Source organism: Amblyraja radiata, chromosome 2 (genome assembly GCF_010909765.2).
Source record: "Amblyraja radiata isolate CabotCenter1 chromosome 2, sAmbRad1.1.pri, whole genome shotgun sequence".
Lineage (NCBI taxonomy): Eukaryota > Metazoa > Chordata > Chondrichthyes > Rajiformes > Rajidae > Amblyraja > Amblyraja radiata.
Window position 1 is genome coordinate 53,591,343 of NC_045957.1, and position 5,996 is coordinate 53,597,338.

Below are 5,996 nucleotides of genomic sequence, written 5' to 3' on the forward strand. Positions count from 1 at the left end.
GCAGTTTCTTGTATCTAATTAGTGAAATGAAGTTGGATAAATGCATGAATAATAACAAGACAGAGAGTTACGTTGATCCAATGAGGATGAAGTGTGGTTGGTGGATGTTCATGCCGGTACGATTATCTGTGTACGGTAAATCGTCTCATTATAGGTGATATGATATCTTAAGCTTTAATGATACAAACACAAGCACAAAGGAATGATAGGCTTAAATAGATTTAATATGAAGGTCCACATTAAAGACAATAAGCACATTCGTATTTTTAACTCTGATTATCTATAGGCCGGGATTTTCAAAATCCAATATGCTTTAAATGATTATTACATTCCAAGCAGATTTACTGCCAACTGGTTCCGACACATGTATTATTTTTGATTTTGTGATCTTGCACTTTGTGAGGTTTACATATAAATATTACATGGACAGCCCTCTCCACAGCCCAGAACACCAGGGACTGGGCCTGCTGTGATCAGTACAGGTCAAGGCTTGGTCCCACTTCAGTTGGCCCAGTTGCAGGACATTCAGACTGCTCTTACTTTGGCAACATTTATGCTGTTTTGAATGAGGGAATAGAGGCCTATGGGCAACTTGCACTGAAGAGCTGAATGAAGCCTGAGGGAGTTCAGCCACGAAAATATTTATTGGTGTGGTAGGCTGGATTGTCCGAGTGATATACTCTTGCTCGTGTTTTTTTCTGTTCTTATACATTTCTCCATTGTACACTTTCTTGCCTAATCTCCATGATTTCAGCAGAAGGGGCAGGCTACAGATCCCGGCCGGGAATGTTGAGACGTTGTTATGCTGTCTCACTGTTTAAGGGATCCAAAATATTATTAATTAATAATATCCTATTTACTGTATTTGCAGAACTGTTTACAGTCTGTTTTTACATTCAATTTTCCTATTCTTCATTAATGACTTGGTTCACATTTGCTGAAATCTGAAAATTTCCCAACCCTCAATCCTCTCTTCCTGGCAACATTTATTCAACTTTTTAAAAACCTAATTTTATCTTTAGCTTCCCTCGTAATATTAAAGGCTAAATCCACGACAAAAAATTCAGGACCCATCTAAACTGATACAAGGGGGATGCCTTACCACAATTGTAAAGTCCATATATATTTAAGAGGGTGTAAATGATGGAGCAAGGGATTTACATAACACTTAAGAGACATTTGGACATTAGATTTCCTTAGAACTGTTTGTGTTTATGTGCCTCAGTCTGTTTATGTGCTACCTTCCTGGTTGAGTCACTTGGTGTGGTTACTTTTCACGGTTTCTGTTCCCTGCAATAAGGGCCGGCCCAATTGGGAACAATTGGGAACAATTTTGGCGAACCCCAGATTCCCAGCCAAGGCCTGTCAGCGCAGTTATATAGTATACTAGACCAAGTGCAGACCCGTTGGGTCTGTTTCCCCAACGGCGTTTTGCAGGGGGGGGGAGGGGGGGCTGCGGCATCAAACTCATATTAACCAACCCCCAAACACACAGGTGGGGGGAGGGGGGGGGATGTGAAGAGGGGAGGGAGGGGAGAGGAGGTGGAGGAAATGGGACAGATTTGGGAGGGAAAGGAGAGCGGGGTAGGGGGTGAGAGAGGGGGATGGGGAGAGAGATGTGGTGGAGGGGGAGGATGGGGAGGTAGGGGAGGAGGGAGGGAGGGGGAGAGGGGTGGGGGAGAGAGGGGAAAGAGTGGGGAGGGAGGTGGAGAGGGGTAGGGGGAGTGATGGAAGAGGGACAGAGGGGTAGGAGGAAGGGGGTGGCGTAGAGAGGGAAGGGGGGTGGGGGAGAGAGGGATGGGTGGGAGAGGGGTTTCGGAGAGGGAAACATAGAACCATTGAAATTAAGTGCAGGAGTAGGCCATTCGGCCCTTCGAGCCTGCACCACCATTCAATATGATCGTGGCTGATCATCCAACTCAGTATCCTGTACCTGCCTTCTCTCCATACCCCCTGATCCCTTTAGCCACAAGGACCACATCTAACTCCCTCTTAAATACAGCCAATGAACAGGCCTCAACTACCTTCTGTGCCAGTGAATTCCAGAGATTCGCCACTCTCTGTGTGAAAAATGTTTTTCTCATCTCGGACCTAAAAGATTTACCTCTTATCCTTAAACTGTGACCCCTTGTTGTGGACTTCCCCAACATCTGGAACAATCTTCCTGCATCTAGCCTGTCCAACCCCTTAAGAATTTTGTAAGTTTCTATAAGATACCCCCTCAATCTTCTAAATTCTAGCATGTACAAGCCGAGTCTATCCAGTCTTTCGTCATATGAAAGTCCTGACATCCCTGGAATCAGTCTGGTGAACCTTCTCTGTACTCCCTCTATGGCAACAATGTATTTGAACATTGGGCATTGTGACATCACACAATGGAACGTTCACCAAGTGCTTGTGCTCCTGCAAAGGCATATGTAAATGGATCCATTCCGATTGGACATCTGTGAGCATCGGGCATTGTGACATCACACGATGGAACGTTCACCAGGGGCTGGGGCTGGTGATGCTTCTATGGGTGAGAAGTCAGTTTATTTTTGAAATATTGGGGGGGGGGGGGGTTGAAGGATTTGATTAAAAACGTGCACTTAAACACGACGACCAATGGCAAACCCGTTGGGTCTGATCCCCCAACGCAGCCATTCCCTACCCGTAGCCCCCACTGGGGGGGGGGGGGTGGGGGGCGGGCGCCTCACACACACTAACCACCCCCACACACAGAGTTGGAAAAGTGCATAAAGACCGTTCCCTACCTGTAGCCCCCAGGGGAGATTTGGTCGTCGAAGTCGGGTCCCTGCCGTCTTAAAATATCGTATCTTGAAGTCGTCGAAGTCGGGTCCGTCTCGGCAACGCGTGGGGGGGGTGGTGGGGGGGTTAGCGGTGCGGCATCACACACACGAAGCTTCGACACACACAGAGCCTTAAAAGTGTAAATGCCCGACCTCTTTTCCGTTTTTCTCTAATTTAATTAAGATGTGCAGGTGGTGTTCTTATCGAGGTTCAGGGGTGAATGACGTAAATATTTTCACACAATATGGGAACATCTCATGTTGTCTTGAAGGCTCCTTGGCCCACATCTGACTCTCTGTACTGTCACTATGGCAACGATGTCTATGAGCACTGGGCATTGTGACATCACACGATGGAACGTTCACCATTGGCTGGGGCTCCTGCATAGGCATATGTAAATGAATCCATTCCGATTGGACATATGTGAAGATTGGGCATTGTGACATCACACGATGGAACGTTCAGCAGGGGCTGGGGCTGGTGAAGGTTCTGTGGGTGTGAAGCCAGTTTAGTTTTGAAATATTGGGGGGGGGGGGGGGGTTAGGATTTGATTAAAAACGTACACTTAAACACGTCGAAATGTAATGAGGAACGGATACTTAGAAAGAAAAGAGAAATCTCTACCAAAATGGAAAAGATGTCGGCGATTCAGCGTTCCCCCTTATCCTTAAACTTTGACCCCTTGTTCTGGTCTTCCCCAACATCCGGAACAATCTTCCTGCATCTAGCCTGTCCAACCCCTTAAGAATTTTAAACGTCTCTATAAGATACCCCCTCAATCTTCTAAAATCTAGCGATTACAAGGCGAGTCTATCCAGTCTTTCTTCATATGAAAGTTCTGACATAACAGGAATCAGCCTGGTGAACCTTCTCTGTACTCCCTCTCTATGGCAACGATGTCTTTGAGCATTGGGCATTGTGACATCACACGATGGAACGTTCACCATTGGCTTGGGCTCCTGCATAGGCATATGTAAATGGATCCATTCCGATTGGACATATGTGAAGATTGGGCATTGTGACATCACACGATGGAACGTTCAGCAGGGGCTGGGGCTGGTGAAGGTTCTGTGGGTGTGAAGCCAGTTTAGTTTTGAAATATTGGGGGGGGGGGGGAAGGATTTGATTAAAAACGTGTACTTAAACACGACGGAATGTAATGAGGAGCGGATACTTAGAAAGAAAAGTGAAATCTCTACCGAAATGGAAAAGATGTCGGCGATTCTGCGTCCAGTTTCGGAGTTGCAGGGAATCAATGGAAGAAATGTGACAGCCGGACGGAGTTCCGTTTCGGAATTTTGGGCGAGAGTTTTATATATTAATAGATATTATGAAATTGTACACTAGGAGCTATGGATTATACACTGTGCGAATCTCTCCTGCTCCCTCCTGTTTGACTGTCAGTAGCTCCGCTGGCTTCCAACCTTTACCGTAGCACCTAATAATAAGATTAAACGAGAATTTACCAGTTTGAAGTTTGATCTGTATTTTATGAGGAGTTACGATGAGGGATTACGTGAAGAGCCCGCTCAGCACGCATGCGCGGCATACTTAAAAGCAGCGGTGTGGAATCACAGATAGACACAGTTATTGAAGTAAACATAGTAAAGACAAGGAGACATCAGTTTATCAGTTTGATTCATATTATTGAGGGTGGGAGCGGAGGGCACGTAATCCCTCATCGTAACTCCTCATAAAATACAGATCAAACTTCAAACTGGTAAGTTCTCGTTTAATCTTACTATTTTACTTCGGAGTCACGTGAGTGATTCCGTGAAGACTTCAAAGCTCTGTGATTTCAAACCGTGCAACAGTTATTACTTCACGCACTGCCGAAGTCCTTAAGGGAGGAAGTGTGTTATCGTAATCAACCAATGAATCTGTTTGTAGAAAAACACAATGGTATTTTTTAACAATAACAACAAAGAAATTAAATTGCTCCCTTGGGCTTAAATTAAATATTTGCAGTCTGTTAAATCTTTCCTGCAAATAAAACAGGTTTTGCCAACGGCTTATTATAAAATTTCTGAACGGTCTTTCCCCCGACCATCCTGCTGTAGCCAGGATGTGGTCTATAGGCACGTCCATTCTTTTAGCCGTCGACGTGGATGCTGCCCTGGTGGAATAAAATTTGTACATGTTAGTATTTATCCCAGCAGTTTTTAGCATCTGCTTGAGCCGTCTCGCAATGGTTTGGCTCGTCACCCGACCATAAGGTTTTTTATGACTGACCCACAAGGCTTTTTCATCTCCCTCGAATATTTTGGTTGTGTCTATGTAGGATAGTAGGTGGGTCATGGCACATAACCGTGGTTCTGGCGGGTAAGCCCGGAATTCCACGACTGGATTAGGTGTTCCTGGTCTGCTCTGTTTGATCAGTCCCTGGATAACGACAGAGATCTGGTCTGGAGCTGTGAGCATGCTGTCCAGTCGCAATAGGTGTAGTGACTGGACCCTCTGTGCAGATACAAGTTCCATCAACATGAGTGTTTTGAGCATAGATTGTTCCAGGTTGAGGGGTCTGGCTGGTGGCCATCCCCTGAGGTATGTCAGGACCACACTGACATCCCATGTATGGGTGTACCTTGGTCTAGGGGGTTAGAGTTGTAAATACCCTTCATTAGTTTGACCACCAGCGGGTGGGACCCCATGGCCTGTTGTCCTGGAGCTGGTTTTAAATAGACAGGCAGGGCACTTCTAGCTGTGTTGATGGCTCTGTAGCTGAGTCCTTCATCGTGGTGAAGGTTCGCCAGGAATTCCAGTACGTTGGTAACTGTAGCGGTTGAGTAGGTGGTCCCTGTATCCAAGCAGTACTTCTCCCATTTTTTGATGCTGGACAAGTGCTGTTTTTTAGTGGATGTTCGGAGGGATGCTGACATGGTGTCGACGGTTTGTTATGATAATCCCAGTCCCAGAAGTGGTTTGTGCAGAATCTGCAACCCAGGAGTTTGATTTTTTCATGGCACGGGTGGCTTGTGCCCGACACTGGGTGTTAATAACTCTGGGTCACTGGGGAATACCATCAGAGTTTCAACAACCATGTCATGGAGTATTGGGAACCATGGCTGTGTAGGCCAGTCGGGTAGTATCAAAATACCTGAAGCAGAGTCCATTTGTATTGTGAGTAGTCCCCGACTGATGAGGCAGAAGGGAGGAAATGCATAGAAGAAGAATTTCCCCAATCCAGTGCGAACGCATCTACCGCT